The sequence below is a fragment of the Callorhinus ursinus genome, unplaced genomic scaffold (assembly GCF_003265705.2).
Source record: "Callorhinus ursinus isolate GAN/ISIS: 27379988/994484 unplaced genomic scaffold, GSC_fseal_2.0 scaffold15, whole genome shotgun sequence".
NCBI classification, from domain to species: domain Eukaryota; kingdom Metazoa; phylum Chordata; class Mammalia; order Carnivora; family Otariidae; genus Callorhinus; species Callorhinus ursinus.
In genome coordinates, this window is record NW_027397077.1 from 17,033,090 (window position 1) to 17,052,152 (window position 19,063).

The window sequence follows — 19,063 nt, forward strand, 5'->3', positions numbered from 1 at the left end:
GCTTTGGCAAGCGGATGTAGAGCAATCCTGTGGTAAATGTTCATGTGACAGCTCATTAACAATGCATTTAACATGTAAATGCTTGACACCTTTTTAGAAACACCAGAGCTGATTAGGTTCATTTCACTTTATTGGAAGTCAAAGATAACATGTTAAATAGATTTTTCATTTTTTCCCCCTCTAAACAATCAAAATATTAAAGAATAGGTTAAATCTAGATTTGTTCCCTGCTTCCGTAAATATGAAATACCCAGAAAATGACAGTCCTTCAGCTTCTCTTATCCAATCAGTTTCCAGCATTTAGGAAACACAGATCTCAAGTGTGTTCTGCTTATCTACCATGATTAAATACCAAGGTTGAGTTTATGAAGCTGTCTGGATAAAAATTCATGCTATTTCAAGAAATAATAGTTGATTTGGACACAAAAAGTACCAAGCAATGTATTAAGGGATTCATTTGCCCAGTTTTTACTTAAGCTAGACCACAGGAACTACAGGGCAGGGACGTTAACAGCTATATGCCCAGCCCCCAGCAGAGTTACAGAAAGCACTGGAACTGATTCCTGAATGAGTCACTTCACCAATCTTGATGCCAAGTCGGGGATAGTGAATGACATTTACCATTTTAGGCCTGAGTTTCTTGAAGTTACCAAGATAATATTTTTGCAAGACATATGCATTTCTTTTTTTTTGTAAATAAAGTTTTATTGGAACACAGGGATATCCATTCATTTACATGTGAGATATATGCATTTCAAGTAAGTATCTCTCTACCATTTTTTCAAAAGTTTGGATTATTTTCCCTTGCTCATACTTAATATAAGAAAAATGAACATTATTAAGTTAAAATGATATTCTTAGCTGTACAAAACATCTACTGGTGACACAGTAGTCTAAATTCTGAAAGTAATTAATTGTTCTTTGTCAACAGAAAGAATTGGACCCCCAAACTAGATTAAAAACCCAACCAAGTAATGATAATTATACTATTAACTATTTACTTTTTCTTTTCTATCTCTTGCTCATCAACCATTAGAAAGCTCTAACAAATAAATAGATACATATTATAGAAACACCAATGTTTGTCTCTACAAAAAGGATAAATAATAACTTTGTGTAGTAACAGCCTCTCCAATGCATTTAGAATATGATGTTGAAACAGACCCTTAGGACTGTGTTCCTTCTACTACTTCCACCAAGTACCCAAAAGAAAACAAATACAGGGGGGAGAAAATTATCCAAATCACAAGCAAGAAAGAAGCCCAAGATGTCACCTGGCCTGTCATGTGCACATTATCAGCAAATTTCATTTCACTCCACCAGCACAGGCTGTTCTTATTTCCCTATGTCCCATCTCTTGGCTCTGCCTCAAGGCAGACCCACTTAAAGACCAAAAACCCTGCCACATAGTCTAATACTAGCAAGCCCCTGAATTCCGACATATCAAGCCCACTGAAAATTGCAGTAGCTTATTCTCTGTCTTAGCCTAATTACGATTTCAGAGAACAATCTCTTTGTTTTGACAATTTTTCCTGTCCCTTGTTTAAAATGGTTCAGAAGCAGATTCAGGTGCTATTTTTGATACACAAAATAAATATCCCATTTATTCTATTTCATTTCTGTTATATAATTATTTGGTTAGGTGGTCGCTACTGTTCATTCTGGCTGCTTTAGATACCATGTGTACTTTACACACTCTAACCAGCATTAGTCCATGCTCACATGAGCATTTAATGAAAAACCCCATGGCCACATGCCTCATAGTTGCAGCAAAATGGATACTGAAAAGGAAGAATCACTTCCTCTAAAGTGTAACCATTAACTAAAAGAAAAGCCTGGTGTGACATGGGCCATCTATAACATGAGACATCTGTAACACTGGTGAATCATAATCCTAGAGGGTGAACTAGGTGGTTACCTAGGAAGTATAACATCTCAGGGGCACACTCTCCACCCTGATCAATTAAATTCTCTTCCTATGAGACAAAACACACATATTCCACAGTTAAAGACAGAGTTTGAAATGCAAATACACCCAGGGAAATTGTTCTAAAACTTCATGACTCTTATATCTGTGAACCAATGTTCTAGCATTAATACAATATTTTTCTTTTAGTCAACTCAATTTTGCTAACTTGAATTTGGAAAGACAATTTCAGGGACGCTTGGGTGGCTCAGTCAGTTAAGCATCTGCCTTCGGCTCAGGTCATGATCCCAGGATCCTGGAATCAAGCCCCGTGTCGGGCTCCCTGCTCACCTACCCCACCTCTGCTCATGCGTTCTCAATCTCTCTCTCAAATAAATAAAATATTTTTTTTAAAAAGACAATTTTATGTTGCCACTGTATTCAGTACCATTTGTACATAGTCAATACCACTCATCATAAATAGAAAGAAAAGTATCCATCCAACATCATCTCATGTACCACCTGAAATACTGTAATAAATTATTGGTTTAAATTCACACTAAAGAGTACTAAATGAGTGATATCCAAATTCTCAACACCCCTCCATCCTGTGCTCTGACTAAAGCAGGAAAGATCACCAAAAAGAGGTAGGAAGGGTACTGAGAATCTGAAGAAGCATGTGTGAAGCTTACATGCTTCGGGCGTTGTGGGGTGCATGTCACAAGCTATGAGAAATAAGGGTACAAAGGAGCAGGCTGTTGCCCACCACACAATTATTTGTGTCTGGGGCTGTCCCTGCATCTGTGTCATAGCAAAAGTCCACTGTACTGGTTGGTCTTTCTCCACTTCTGTGCACCAGCTCTTTCACACGTCTGAGCTCACAAATTACCCATCACAAAGAAATCACACGCTGTTAATAGGTCTCTTCATTGTGGCTGACAGTGCAGAACAAATGTCAATCCCTGTGCTGAGACCAAATTTCTGGAATACTAACAGGGGTTCCCAATAAGAGGAGACACATTACCTAGAGGTCACCCCAATAACTCCTGGAGCGAGCTCCTAAATTCCACTGCTTTGTGCCATATTCACCACCAAGTGCCGTATGTTCTAGCTCTCCCTGGCTACCTTCTCTCCATTCAGATTCTCAGTTCTCTGATCATCTTTCCATTGCTCTTAACACCTTGCTCTCAGCAAAACAGGTGCCTAATTTATAGAAAAAGCGAGTGAGTGAATCTGAATGCATCAACCATAAATGAATGAATGAGTGAATGTATGAAAATAAATCAGCTTTGCAGAAAGGAGCACCTGCATGCCTAAGGCATGCCCTCAAATTATCCCAACCTGTCCAAAATTATCAAGGAATGTAGCAAAAATCCCATCAGTATGCCTTTTAGAGAAATAAGTTCCCCTTCCTTTGCCCTAGCTGAACAGAGATCTGCCACATTCTCTCTTTACAGGTGCCCACTTTTTACAAGCTGTGCAATCTTGGTAAAGTTAGTTAACTTCTCTGAGCTTCAGTTCCCTCATCTGTTAAATTCTGAAGAAAAACATCTGCCCCATGAGTTGTGATAAAGATTAAATGAGAGAATTAAAGAAGAGTGACTACCTTATTGCCTAGAGTATATTGTAAGCCAAAGATGCTGGCTACATTTTTGAACCAGATCACAATACCAAGATAAACTATAAGTGGCATAATGGCTTCATGTCTTGTTGTTACAGTGTAACACCCACATGCTTTCATTCACTGTCCTGATACCTCTCTGGTTTGCCAGTGTTAAAAAGAAAACCACAGGCTTCAAATGGTGTCACTTAGGTTAAGGCCCCAAGTCAGTAAACCATGACTTAATACCTAACCTAACTGCAGCTTCAACCTCCAAAGAACATAACTTTTACCCAGTCAACGTAGGAATTTCCTGGTATGCACTAGAAAGGTTACTGACAGACCCCTTCCATTCCCCTTAGGAGGAAGACCTTGCCTAAAACAATGAATTCTTTGCTAATGATTTCCTTCCCCCACACCACCACCTCTCTACCTTTTAAAAACCTTTCCTTCTCTGTAGCCCTTTGGAGCTCCCCACCACTTGCTAGTTGGGAGGCTGCCCAATTCATGAATGGTTTAAGAAAGCCAATAGATTTTTTTATTTACTCAGTTGAATTTTTGTTATTTAACACCAGTATCAGACTATTGTTTTTAATGTTCACAGAAAATGGAGATTAGCAGGTCCCAGTGGCATAAACAGGCACAGCATCATGTGCAAACAGTCTTCATAAATGCATCTTACCAAATGTATCCTGGGTTGAGGATGGCCACCATTCACTCCCATTGTGAAGCCCCCTGCATTTTTCACTTCTTTCTTGCTCTGAATCTCCTATACTTATAATACCCATACAACACCCCTCATTTCTAAATCAGAAGGATGAGCACCTGCAGCCACAGGAGGAAAAGTTTTGGATCTGATGCTTGTAATATTTTTCAGACAGAGGACACTCTCCCAATGCTTCTACCCAGGAGATGGTAAACTACTCTGACATCTCAGCTGTTGCCCCTCCAAGCAGATTCACACATCTCTTGGCTAACACCCCCTTCGGGCAGGCATCTAATCATGTTTACAGTTATTCATTATGACTGGCTATACACAGATAGTGCTTTTGGTGTCAAACCGAATGGCCCTGTAGACCCCTAGCTCAGGAGAGCCGGAAGATACAGACATACATTAAATAAGACACAGGCAGAAACATAGCCTCCACTTCCGTGAGATGGAAAGAGACTGAAGCGGACCTGCTAGAGTCTCCTCCAGAGCTCTAATGTGGGGAGACGCACAGCAAGCAGAGCGGGATCAAAAAAAATCTGAGTTGCTTTGGGACCAGAAAGCTTGCCAAAAAGCTTCTATGGGTGTGTGCAAGCGAATATGCCAGCAAGAAAAAAAAATGAACTGTTTTGCAGGGGAATCATCTTGAACCAGAAGGACGAATATGCATGCTAAGTGCCAGGGCATGTTCCTGAACCTCCGAGCTAGTGCACATCTAGGGTGATTCCATGCAGCTCTTCGTGGAAGAGTCGCTCCAAGAACACGAGGTGGAAAAGTGCCTTTCATCGTCTGCAATAATCTAAATGGGGCCATGGGGGGGGTGATAATGACATGAAGAGACGGCCTCCAGTCCTCAGAATCCACCATAATGAACACTGTGTTTAAACAAGGCGAACTTGCATTTCCTCAAAAGGCATTTAGACACAGTCACATAATTGGGAGTGAGTCTAAAAACTCTAGAAAGAGTGGCACATTTCCCCACTGACACAGCTGTATTGAAAAATCAACCCATGGCTCTAAGGGAAATGAGAAAACACAACTGGTGATTTCTAGCAAGGCATCCAATCTTCATTTTTGTGATCCCTCAATTCTCAGTTCAAGTATAAACAGACTTCTTTTTTTTTCCCTGAAGTAGGATAAGGATTAAGTAGGCAGGATGCTTTCTGAGTTCTGTGTAGCATATGTTCATAAGCTTTCCTTTTGTAGCATTTATGGATTCATTCTGGAGTAGGGTTAAGCTGGAGCAAAGCAATTTGGCATGCTTGCATTTACTTTATCGGGAGAAGCAAGTGCAGTCTGCGGAGGCCACCCTGACCTGAGCCTCAAAGAAGCTTCCTGGAACCCTGAGGGGGATGCTGATTATTTTGCTCACAGGGATGCTGAAGCTGAGCCTTCCTCCTTGCAAAACAGAAAATGAGCTTCATGCAAATCAGCCTCTGGAAAGTGGTGGCCCAGGGGCCAAGAGTGATCATTATCACGGAAACTTAATTTCTGACCAACTTCAACGATCACCCTGCAGTATCTGCACAGCCATACAACCTCGGGATCAGCATTCCAATCCGTCCCAGCCTAAGGAGCACATTCGTCGACAGATGTGATTTCCCAATCTGTACACGGGTTTCTATAGGCTACACCCCCATGGCAGAATCCAGGGCCGCTCCTAATGAGGGTATGGTAGAAGACTTTTTAATGTTCACCATGCAAATTTAAAAAGCAATACTTATCGTTTTTTTAGGTGGAAAAAGCAGTACATACCATTTTTTAAAAAACATATCTACAAAGAAAACTGACTGGAAAGAAAGACCTCGAAATGCCACAGGTGGTCGCCTCTGGGCAGTAGGATATTGAGCAATTTCTACTTTCTTCTCTTTTGCAGATCCATTTCCCAAATAAACTAAAATGCAAGTGTATTATTTTTGTAATATGAATAAAGTGATTACAGATTGGTTTAAAGATAGACTGGCAGTTACAAAAGAGTTTTTCACCGGCAAAACAAAGAAGCATTTCCATCAAAATAATATAATTGACCTGCACCATTAAGAAAGAACTACCATGGATTTCATGGTCCACTTTGCTATTATCACCATCACTAACTACTTCATAAGTACCTGCTGTACGCTGTGCCCGGCAGTAGGCATCAGTACTCAACTAAGTAACCCAGGTAATAACTAAATTATTTACATCATTGGGCCCCTGCCAGGGTTGTTTAAGTTGGAGAACCCAAAAAACAGCATTTAACAAGAGTATTAACCCATCCACCTGCCCTATACTGCATGCACCTTCTCAGAGAATCTCTCCCAATCCTGCTGAGAGGGATTAAGGAGAATTAAGTAGGCAGCTAGCCAGGCAGACCCTGGGCCCAGACCACAGCTGACTCCAGCAAGTGTGAGCACCTGACCTAGATCAAGCTACTCAGATACTTACCCCTGGGGAGGAGGAGCTGGAGTAATTCCTGTCAGTCTCTATCCACCCTTTAAAAGGGACAGAGGGATCTGGGTGGCTCAGATGGTTGAGCGTCTGCCTTCGGCTCGGGTCATGACCCCAGGGTCCTCGGATGGAGCCCAATGTCGGGCTCCCTGCTCGGCAGGGAGCCTGCTTCTCACTCTCCTTCTACAGCTCCCCCCTGTTTGTGCTCTCTCTCTCTGTCAAATAAATAAAATCTTTAAAAAAAAATAAAAGGGACAGAGGGAGCAGCAGGGATAGTCAAGGTGGACCAGGCTACAGTGAGCAGAGCAGTCAGTAAGCGGGGAGAAGCGGTGGGAGAGGATATGCAGCCCCAGTTAGTCACTGTGCTTTAAGATGGAGCCACTGAGAGTCAGTGTGGTTTATCCATTTACTGCTCCTGCTCTAAAGGGTTAACCACTTCCTGGTCCGATGCTTCAGAACCCTCTCAGTCCAATCTCCCCTCAATCATAAGCTAGCTGGTTGTCTTAGAGCAAATGCCCCATCTTTTGTTGTTTTTGTCGCTGTTTGTTTTGGTTGGTTTCTTCAAAACAAATGATTCTGAACCAAGAGGTAATTTAGAAGGGTCAAAACTATGAACCTTCTTTCCCCAGTCTGCATGGCTGATTCCACCCCCCTCCTTGTCCTTCCTCCAGATCTCAGCTAAAATGTCATAAACTCAAGCCCTTCCAGACCAGACCACCGCATCTGAAGACGTCTAGCTCTGTTTTGCTTCCTGTTGCAATAAGACTTAACTTTTAATTATATATGCACTGTTTGTTTAGTAGCTGTGATCTGTCTCCCTCCCTAGATGCAAAATCATCAAGAGTTTCTTGACCTCCTGGCACATTTCAGGAGGTCCATGGTGTTGAAAGCATCAGTTAGTCAAACAAATTAGTACATATTCATTCATTCAATATAGAAATAATCATTGAGCAGTTAACATTTGCAAAACTTGGTCCTTTCTCCATAAAGAACTAATGACTCAAAGAAGGATATTAGATATATATGCAAAGAGAGGAAACATCCACACAGCAGACACCGCTGATGGCCTATCCAACAGCCATCCCCTCTTGTGCCTTGAAAGTAAAATCTCAATTCTATTGGGAGTGTCCTCCCTCCACAAAGCCATGTACCCAGGGAAGGTGAGATTAACCCAGCTCAGGGGTAAATCCTGATCAGTTTAAAGCAGAGAATGGGTTGGAGCGGCTCAGATATCATCTCTTTAGTCCCTAAGGCAGCCGGGCAGAACAGGGTTAAAGCAGCTAGAGCCCCCATTCACACCCCCAACACACTCACATGCATGCACGCATGCACACACACACACACACACACACACACACACACACACACCCATCCACCAGCCACCTCCAGATGTAAGCAGCCTCGTCTGTTTACCAAACGTCCTGACCAAATGTTATCAATTTCTAGGTATACCATAACAAGAAGAAATTTAGATTGGAAAGCACCACTCTAAGCCAATCAAGGGAATCCCATTCCATGTGCCAGTGTCTGAATGAAGGAGTATGTGGCTACAATCAGCCAAATGTAACCCAAGGAGAAGCCTGCTAGATACGGGAGAGGTCCCTTGTTTTTAAAAAGGGATACGAAGAATAAATAGTCTCTAATGCCAATGGATGCTACCATATAGTCCAGGTGAATCCCCAGAATGAAGCAGCCATCTTAGAACCATTAAGGCAGCCAATCTGAGGACCAAGTCAAAACCAGTGAAGATGGCAGAGGAAAAAAGCAAGAAATGAAGACTTTAATGACACTGTTGAGCCACCAAATTAACACAACCTGGAGCTGCCCCCCTTGGGATATCTTGTTCCTTGAGATAATTCATTTCCTTATTCTGATGGCTTTTATTTTGTGTTCAAATATAAGTTGGTAGAGAAATTCACAAAATAATTGACAATACTTAGCAATCTGTCAACAACTTAGTTGCTTGGCACCAGGGAAAAGTGGATTGAGGTTGCATTCCAGACATTCAGAGCCCGGGTTCTATAACTCCTTCCCATCAATCATGACATCCATGGGGCTCAGCAGGTACACATGGAGAGGGTTGGAAGTTTTCTTTCTTTTTTTTTTTTTAATTCCCTTATTGTTTAAACTATTTGAGTTGACTTTCTGATTATTTGCTGCCAAAAGCATCTTCACTGATAAATCTATCTTCACATAATTAGCAACAAATTTATGTGACCTCCTTTGAGCAAAAGACTCAGGAGAAAATGGTGCAGAGAATCATGGTTCTACCCACATTCCTCCAAATCTACAGATGATGGATCTTAAGTGAATTTCTCCCTAAAAGGAAGACAACTGAAATGCCAGGAAAAGAATTAACCATGTGATCATCTGACACTCTCGCCATCGTGACAGTCATAAAGCACACCACAAATGCTGATGCATCACCTTGTCTCAGTGGTGGGCAGCATATTTTAAGTATGTCAAGTTGTACATTTTTTTTTATCCCTCCTGTATAGTCTCCTTTCTTATCTCAAGAACTTCAACTTACGTTCCCTTTGTCCAAATGCAGAAAGTACTAGAAGGCAATCTCTAACTCCCACCCCCCAAATCTGGCCCCTCTAAGGATTTTTCTTTCATGGAAGGGTATGTGCTAGACACCAGCAAAAAGGACAGGGATAAAACCAAGTTTGGACCGTGTTGTTTAAAACTATTCTGTTTCCCTTATTCTTGTTTAGGTGGAATACTACTAGGGACAAACTAGAGGTTTTCTAGTTCCTTAAAGTAATGGAGGCTAGCACCCTGTTCCCAGGCAGATCTCTAAGGAGGGTCATAGGACTTCTGATGGGGATGGTGAGGAGACAGGAAAATGAATACTGAGTCCTTAAAATGAAAAAGAGCCCAACCTCCTCTGGAGAGACACAGCAGGGCCACCCAACACTACATAGACAAGGAACCTCCTAGAGTGACCAGCATGGACTAAGGAACAAAGGGCCTTTTCTTGAATGTTCTGTATGTAGGAGCCAAGGGCAGGCAGCCCCAAGATGGGCCACTTTGACATGATAATTATTTTCAGTTAAAAAGCAATCGAAACCCAGAAGATTCCAAAAAAGCTCTTTACCTGGTAGACAGGGAAGAACCTAACAAGGCCTGTTTCGTCAAAGTCCTCTCTTTGACTTTTTTTTCTAAGAGGTACAGCAAACATTTGTTTACCAAATATTTACTCTTTTTCATCTCCCTGTGAATTACATTCCTTCCCTTTAAAGTCTCAAACCCTAAATTCTTCTCCTTAATTCATATACCTCATTTTGCCTATCCTTCAGAGTTTCAGTGCGTATGTGGCTTCTCCATATGTATGAGATCAAATGTGTTTCTCTCCTGTTAACCTGTCTCATGTCAATTTGATTCTTAGTCCAGCTAGAAGGTTCTTGGAGGAGAGAGGAAATTCTTGCTTCTCACATGTGCTAGGGCAGACATGCAGAATCGGTGACATTCCCAACACCACGAAGATGAAACCTCACAACAGTTTGAGAAAGAAAAAAATAACAACCAAGTGGGCATGTCTACATGATTAAAATTCAGGTATGCAACATTTGAAGCAATTTTTCAAAATGAAACCTTTAAATGAGAATGCTAATTCAGTTTGTATGTTTAATTGGCTTGACATGTCATGAGCTCCCAAAGGACACATTACCAAGCCAAACTCTCACTACTTATTCAATATCTTCCCACAAGTCCTGCTACCTTAAAAAAAAAAAAAAAAAAGGAAAATTTACTGTAACATAGTTCCATGGCTGGTGAACATCACTGAATATTTTCAAAAAACATTCAAATAAAAGGCAAAACAGAACTCTTTTATTTAAATTCTCGATAAATAATGCCACACCCATTCATGGGAAAGGACTATATTTCCCTCAATGGCTGAGAATTAGTGAAGACTGAATATAATGAAAACAAGTGCCCTATATACTATATACGTGGCACTTTAAATAGTGGAGTTTCCCAAACAATGCAAAAATATTTTCAAGTCACACATAGGATATGAAGTGAAAATGTTCTTGGAAGAAATCTTCCCTAACAATACCTACTTCAGAGGGTGCTGGGAAGCTCTATTAACACCAACAGAATACTTTTAGATCTTCAAATAAAAGGACTATAGAAATGCAAAGTATTATTATTATAGCTCTGAAATAATTTCACACCTAGGGATGAGAAAACCCCAGGCCAAATTTTACTGCTTCTCTCCTGCCTGATAAACAAGAAATGCCACAAGCATGGGAGGAAGGGAGGGGGGTGGAAATCAAATAGAACAAAGACATCAAAGTTTCTCTTTAACTTGAGCTTTGTATTCCCCCTGGATGTCATTTTAGGGGACTCAGAAAAAAATGAGTCCCTTTAAGGTCAGGGTTAAGTACAGAGACGATGTTCAATTGCCTTTTTTTTTTTTTTTTTACCAGATAAAGTGCCAACCAACCGAGGTGAACAAATGCCCTTGTCCACTTCCATGGGGCACAGTTCCTCCCAAAGCACTGGCCAAACTTAAAAATGGCTGGATAAATTATTACCTGAATCACCCACCGGTGCTCTCTCACCAGGAGGCCAAAAAGAGGCTGCTTTCACAGACATCAGGATTTCTACTTAGTGGCTGAGAGCACAAGACTGTCATTTGTTGCTGCTGATGGAGGTGGTGGTGAGGATGTTGATGATCATGACCATGAGGATGGTGATTACAGTAACGATAGGATATAGAACAGAAGTTCTCAAACCCTGCTGATCAATGGAATCACCTGTGGAGCTTTTTAAAAGACAGATTCTTGGTCCCCGTCTCAGATCAACTAATTCCAAATCTGAAAGATAGACCTCAAGTTTTGTTTTGTTTTTTAAGATTTTATCTATTTATTTATTTATTTGACAGAGAGAGAGAGAGAGAGAGACAGCAAGAGAGGGACACAAGCAGGGGGAGTGGGAGAGGGAGAAGCTTCCCGCGGAGCAGGGAGCCCGATGCGGGGCTTGATGCGGGGCTCGATGCGGGGCTCGATCCCAGGACCCTGGGATATGAACTGGAAGGCAGATGCTTAAGGACTGAGCCACCCAGGTGCCCCTAGTTTTGTTTTGCTTTAACAGAGCCATTAGGATAACAACTGAAGTGACAGTGTTTGTAAACAATGTCATGATTAAGAATGCAGGTTTTGTAGGCAGGCTGGCTGGTGTCTAATCCCAATCGTGATGCTTACTAGCTGTGTGACTCTGGGCAAAATACTTAAGCCTCAAAGCCTCAATTTACCCATCTATAAAATGGAAATGCTATTACCACCTACACCTCATAAGGCAGATGCCTAGGAAAGAAAGCAAATTTTGAAAGCATATGTTAATTCCAAGGAATTAACGTGTAACCAAAAGTTACACGTTAAAGAACACATTACCAACCAGATCAACATGATAATGGAAGTATTCCATATTGATTTAAACAAAAAATGTGAGATGATTATGTTAGGGGGCTGTGGGGACCAGAAGCGGTGAGTGGGGAGTGTTAAAGAACTATTGCTAAAATCGGTACAGCAGGAAAAAAAAAACAGTATTTGGCAATAGATAAATGCCGGAAGTATCAGAGATGAAAGCTGCCAATTGCAGGGCATGGGCTGGAAGAGTAGGAGAAATGCAGAAGGAGGGGGTAGGTGTTGCAGTTTTTCAATATTTGCTTTTTAGCACTGTTTTATTCAAACAAGGTAGATAGGTTGCTTTGATAAAAATAAAAGTGAATTTAAAAAGATAATCCATAACATGTGATAATATTGTATGTCTTTATATACTACAGTTACCGTAAGGTTTTTCAATTTACCAAAACTTGCTTTTTAAAAACCTGATAGAATCCTTCCAACTGTACCACCGAAATGTCCAGGTGCTGGACATTGACGATAACCATTTACTATGTCCCCGGCACCTGTGGCCCTCCTCCAACTGCAGTGCTGCTCGGAAGACAGGGAATAATATTCCAAACTCACATTCTCGAATTTTCACCCAGAGCCTTCCGTTGGCTAATTCAACAGAAAGCCAGAGAGCAAGGAAGACCAGGGAACGCTGACAAGAGAGGGCAGCCTCTGGGGGCTCAGAGCCTTTCTGAGGAGCAACAAGCTGGAGGCACAAATGGAATGTTCAGCACAAGCACCGGGCAGAGTTTTATTTTTATTTTTTAAATTTATGTCCCTTTTCTACTCAGCCTTATATTTTTAAAAAAAAAAAAGATCCCTTGATTTCTCAACCTGTTTAACATAAATGGCAACACCATCATCATCTGCTGATGTTATGCAGCACTTGACAACTGGCTAAGCACTTACAGGTACACTACCTTTACGTCATCCTCAGAACACCTCGATGCACTTAGCTCCACTGGAATGTCTTAACTGCTGAGAAGAAAGCAAAAGTCAGCAAGCATACAATTGCGTTTGGCTGCCCAGTAGACTGGGCAAAGGTTATCCTGATTTTACGGCTGAGACCTTAAGAAAAGTTGGGTATTTTGCCCAGAATCATAAAGCTACCAACAGTAGCACCCAAACTGAAAGGCATGTTTCCTAGCATGTCAGCCTAGGCTCTTTCCACCACACAAGGCACTCATGCTACTTATTCATAGTAGGAGCACAAAATTGATGTTCCTGTGAAAAAAGCATTAACCAGCTTTGTTCTAGGCACCGCACAGAACACAGAAGTAGTCAACAAACAAGACACAAGGGGAAACAGAGCACACTTGCCCATTCCATTCTCGAGAAACCACGAGGAATGCCAGAGACTGAAATAGTTGAGTTTTCAATCACACCGTACACATCGTTGAAAAGAAGGTGTTCAGCAGGGCAAGGCAAGTGTTCGGAAGAGGAATAAAAGTCCAGGGAAAAGCAGAAAAAAAAATATGTAATGAGTTTTGTTTGGGGAGGCTAGAGTAGGTGGAAGGAAATCACAGTCCCTTCACAACCCCCAGGCTGCAGAGAGACCAGGGCTCCAGAAACTGCCGTGAAGACCTCTCTGCTTCTCTTGCCGTTTCCAGCTTGCCGTTTCCAGCTCTACCCCCACATACACACACATCCTTTGAGAGCTTAGAGAAGCAGCCAGAAGTGACTTCTCTCTACCAAACACAGGAGGCATGGGAAGTCCAGCAAAATGGCCCACTTTTAAAATACTAATTGACAACTCTGCACCTTTTATAACCTACTGCAAAACGTTCAAGTACTTACACGTGATGGAAGAAAGTAACGAATGGTATTTTAATTGTAAACCTCCAAACATACCCCGTTTATTCCATATCTACTACTCTACCACTTAGGCTTCTGTGGTGCCAGGACTGAAGCCAGTTGGCTAATTTGAGGAGGATTATTGGAAAGAAACTTGGGGCTTAGTGAATCCATGGAAAATAAGCCTAATTTTCCACTGGAAAATAAGGCTTAGCAACCATCATTTGCTGAGATAGACATGGAGACCAGGGAATGGGAAATGCTAAGGTGGTCCCCACAGTAGGTGTTTTCAGAGCAGGATGCCCACTGGGAGAAAGGAGAATTCCTTAGCTCAAGATTCAGACAGCACATGAACACCCCCTCACCCAAGCTAGTGATCATGCACCCATCTCAAAGCTGAGTATAGGCCCCTGGGTAGGGCCCCTGGTTACAGCTCCACTGACCCAACCACCTCAAAAGGAAATCAAGGCGCTGTTAGGAAAGGAAAACACAGACAAGAACAGGAAAGAAAGGGGAAGGGGGAGAAGTCCCTCCACGCTCGCCAAGCCTTTCTTCCAAAATTCCTTAAGAATCTAACTAGCTAGCAGTTAAGATCACTATTTCTTAAGACTATATATACTAATAATTGTCTACACACAGCCAAAGAACATGTTTACCCTGATGCCTACAAAACTTCACCCCGACAACTTTTTACTTCCAGAGGCCTCACTTCTCACTTGACCTGAAAGCTGTCTGTTGCTCTGATTCCTAAAGACAAAGCAGAATTTGTCCTTCTTTAGTACTGACATGCTCATCTTGGAAACATTATCCTGTAGTTTCCAAAAAGCACAGACTTCTCAAAATGTCTAAGGAATAAACTCAGAAGGATGCCGATTTGATGATGATGACGGTAATATTAACAACAGTTGCAGCAACTAACATCTACTGAGTATTTGTCACGGGCCAGGACCTGTTCCAAGCCCTTAACAGCGATTAATTCATTTAACCTCCACAACAAGCTTATGAGGAAAACAATATTATGATCTCCATTTCACAAACTAGGAAACTGAGACGCGGAGGGGGTAAATAATGTGTCCATGGTCCAACAGCTAATAAAAGTCAACCCAGGACTGAATCCATGTCTGACTCCAAAATACCAGTTTAACAAAGGATTTTCATTGAGAGCAGAGGAAATGGACTGTGCTGTGTGAAAACACTCTCCAAGAGAAATGGGAGCACTGTAACGGTACCTAAAGATCACAAGGTTCTGAAGATTGCCCCACCACCACCGGCTCCAATAATTTATGAGAATTTATTTCTAAGAGGCTATCAAGTACTGCTTTATTCCAAGACGTGGCTCAGTGTTCCAGAGATGTGTAAGTTATATGGCTGAAAACCATTAAGGAAAACTTCCACGCCAACCAGGCTTCATGCACCAGAGTTTAGTTATCCCAAAGCAGATCCTCAAAATGGTGTTTTTATAGCTCATGTTTTGATCATTCAAAAGAGGTTTTCTCCAATTTCCCTGTAAAATTCTTTTTCACCCTCAAAACAAACATTAAAAATTCAGCCCCAGAAGTAGATCTGTCATAAAGTTAGGAATAACTTAAAATAGAAGGTAAATCGAAATGGCTTTTCAACTTTAACTAAAGTGGTCACAGTCATGATTGCTGTAATAAAAACGACAGGAAAAAAACCTAAAATTGTCAAAAGCATAATTGATGATGAAAACAAATGTAAAATTATGCATATTTCACCCTGGCCACTAAAGACTCTTGATGAAACTGCAGCCCTATAATTCCCCAGAATGAATTCTTTAAATTAAAATACTTCATGCAGAACAGAAATTAAACAATGAATCAAAGAACAATGCTGTACAGCCGTATGCTTATAAATATACCTAGCAAAGAGGAAACAATTACATTTTTTCCATGTAAAAACGAGCGCGATTGTAATGTTTCACAGAAAGCTGATAGGTACTTTTCCCATTGCTTCAAACTTGGAAGTTCATTTCCTGTAACTCACTTAGGGTCCACAGAGACTGGGCAGAATGAAATTAGCTACACCAAACTGGCTGGCTTTCTCCTTTCTACAAAACTAGCTTCTCCACGCAACTGCACAACTGACTTTCATGATAAATTTCATCCAACCCAATTCAAATGCCACTCTGCATTTTAGTTTAAATGCTTTATTTGGCCAGCTGGTTTTATTTAACCATCGACTAGAAGCGGTACAAGCGCATTCTTTATCCAGCTAGCATTAATCTTAGTAAACTTAGCTCCACTGGAATGTCTTAACTGCTGAGAAGAAAGCAAAAGTCAGCAAGCATACAATTGCGTTTGGCTACCCTCAGCACATCATTTTATTTCCTCCTGCTCTCTGCTAACTATTGCTCAGCACTTTTGCCTAAGAGGGAGGACAAGCAGGTGGTTAAGGAAGTTGTCCTGTCAGCTGTATCTTTAATCCAAGTGTTTAAATCTCTGAATAAAAGAAAAATCAATGTTGTAAAGGCAATGTTTGTCAAGGCCATGTAATAAATACACTTACCTTTACAGACTGTTCTCAATGGATTTTCCTTCTTCGCTGAGCTTCAAAGCTACAAAGAGATAAAAATGAAAGTAGGGAGTTATCTGCGAGTAAAACACCAAATGTTTTCTCTCCATGTCTCTAAGGAGAATTTCCATATGCCATGGTATGTGGCACTGGCCAAAAAACCCGGGCCTCATACCTCCCTCACAAAAGGCCAATAAAAGACTGTCATCAAGTGAAAACAGCGTGCACATACAGCCAGAAATCAATCACACACACCAGTCAGATGGACAATCAAATCTTTTGGGGTTGTGAACTCCTCAACAGCGTGGGAATGGCTTATAAAGCGCAGAGATGCAAGTCAAATTAAATGTTACGCAGCACACTCACTCTGACCGAGCATTTTATGTTCTTAACTTCTTTCGTTGTCGTCTTTCTTGCACACCGTATTTCCATTTCTCTGAAAAAGTTTTACATGGGGGAGCCTGTTCCATTTCTATGAGATGCGTGGTCCTTCCAATGCGGACCTCACCACTTGCCCCCATAAGTACACAGATGTAAGCTGACAGGTACAGTCCCCATTCCCTAGGACGAGAGAAAGTCACAAAGCTCAGGAAGCCCCACTCCACATTTCCAATTGAAACTTGACATGTTAAATTAAGCTCCCTGTGATCAAAACATCCCATGTATTGAGCACACACAGGTCAACATGATAAGAGATGTGGTAAATGATAGTTGTTAAGCAATACAGGAGCTCCCCCCACCTTAGTGGAGGTTTTATTTTCCATGGGTTCAGTTGCTGGCAGTCAACGGCGGTCTGGGAGCAGATGATCCTCCTTCTAACTGTCAGAAGGTCAATAGTAGCCTCACACTACTCGCCATGCCTGCGTCATCCCCCTCACTCCATCTCGTCACGTGGGCTTTTTACCATCTCATATTATCACACAAAGAAGGGCAAGTACAGCACAGTAAGATATTTTGAGAAAGAGACCACATTCTTCACATAACTTATTATAGAATATTGTTCTAGCTGTTCTAATTTTTGTTCTAACTATTCTAATTTATTAGTAGTTATTGTTGTTAATCTCTTACTGTGCCTAATTTACACATTAAACTTTATCACAGTTTGATTGATTGATAGATAGCTAGATAGATGATAGATAGATAGAAAGATAGATAGATAGATACAGGGTTCAGTACCCTCCACAGTTTCAGCCACCCACTGAGGGTGTCAGAATGTATCTTCAGTTGGTAAGCAAGGGACTATTATCATAATAATACTTCAAGGGGCTGATATAGCATTCTATATCAGTACATCATTACTCATATGGTGACTCCATATGGTCAAAAGTAATTGGAATATTCCTCTTTCTGTCATTCTTGGCTAAGTCCTAATATCTCCTAATAGTGTGGTAGTTGGGAACAGCCAACTAATCCATGGTTTTCCCACGGTTCTTTTTCTTTTCCTTCAATGTCCGAAGGACATTGCTTTAGCTTTGCTAAAGACTTGCTTTAGCCCTTACCAAAGAACCCATTACTGCTGATGTATGGTCACTAAAGACCAAGACCAGACTTCTGGGCTGTGACATAAATCCTGGAATATTTATGGAGATAAAGCCCCTCCAAGAGACAACATCAGAAATTTCCCCTTTCCCCTGTTATATGGATTGCAATGGAGTTAGGAGAAAAATAATTTGGGATAAACAGAATTTGGGGAAAACTGGATAAATAGTATAATACTCCATTTTGTAAAATATGACAGACTTATGGTCTGCCAACATAGAGACTGACCTGTATGCCTTTCCACTTTAAACACAGAAATGTTAAGCAAAATATGGTGATAATTTAAATACATATTTATCCAAATAGCCAAGCTCAAAAGAAAGAGAAAAGACAAACATGAAGAGATAATGAATGTAAATTTTCTAGAATGAGACATGAATCCTCTTGAAAAAAGGACACCAAGACCTCAGCAAGATATATAAAAGCAAATCCACAGGTAGATACATCAGAAAGAAACCGCAAAACACCAGAGATAGAAAGTCTTAAAGTCAACCAGAGAGAAAAAACAGACTCCTTGCAAAACAACTTGTCATCAGCAAAAATAAAAGCAAGACAGCAATGGAATAACATGTTCAAAGTACCATGGGGGAAAAAAAGTTAAACAAAAATTCTATAGCCATGCTAAACCAATTATCATTCAAGAACGACAGAGAAATAAGGACATTTTTCAGGGATAAAAAAAAAAAGGATTGTTTTCTGCTCATAGTAGTTTACTTTTGCTGAAAGAAATACTAAAAGGCATACTTGAATAAAAAGGAATTGACCCCAGATGGAAGGAATGAGGAGCAAATGCAATGGGGAATAAAAACATTAGCAAGCATGATGGTAAATCTAGTAAATTTAATAATAAATAATGGGTACTGGGGCGCCTGGGTGGCTCAGTTGTTAAGCATCTGCCTGCCTTCGGCTCAGGCCATGATCCCAGGGTCCTGGGATCGAGCCCCGCATCGGGCTCCCTGCTCGGCGGGAAGCCTGCTTCTCCCACTCCCACTCCCCCTGCTTGTGTTCCCTCTCTTGCAACGTCTCTCTCTGTCAAATAAATAAATAAAATCTTTTTTTAAAAAATCTTAAAAAAAAAAAAAACAGAGCTTTGCGCTCATCTTGATCACATAATGCTGTGTGACTGGTATGCGTGGTATTGCCTTAAATTA

At 41.0% G+C, this 19,063-nt stretch overlaps 1 protein-coding gene across 8 annotated transcripts in view; it reads right to left on the reverse strand.

Annotated features, from left to right (window-relative positions):
* FHIT (fragile histidine triad diadenosine triphosphatase) overlaps positions 1 to 19,063 on the reverse strand; it is a 1,472,419-nt gene that overhangs the window by 1,424,498 nt on the left and 28,858 nt on the right. For 6 of the 8 annotated variants that reach the window (XM_073901470.1, XM_073901471.1, XM_073901466.1 and 3 more), the window contains exon 2: positions 16,368 to 16,416. The gene's annotated coding sequence lies outside the window, so the exon portion shown is untranslated. Of the gene's footprint in view, positions 1 to 16,367; positions 16,417 to 16,739; positions 16,935 to 19,063 lie in introns of all 8 variants that reach the window. The other 2 variants (XM_073901473.1, XM_073901472.1) reach the window with 1 other exon arrangement.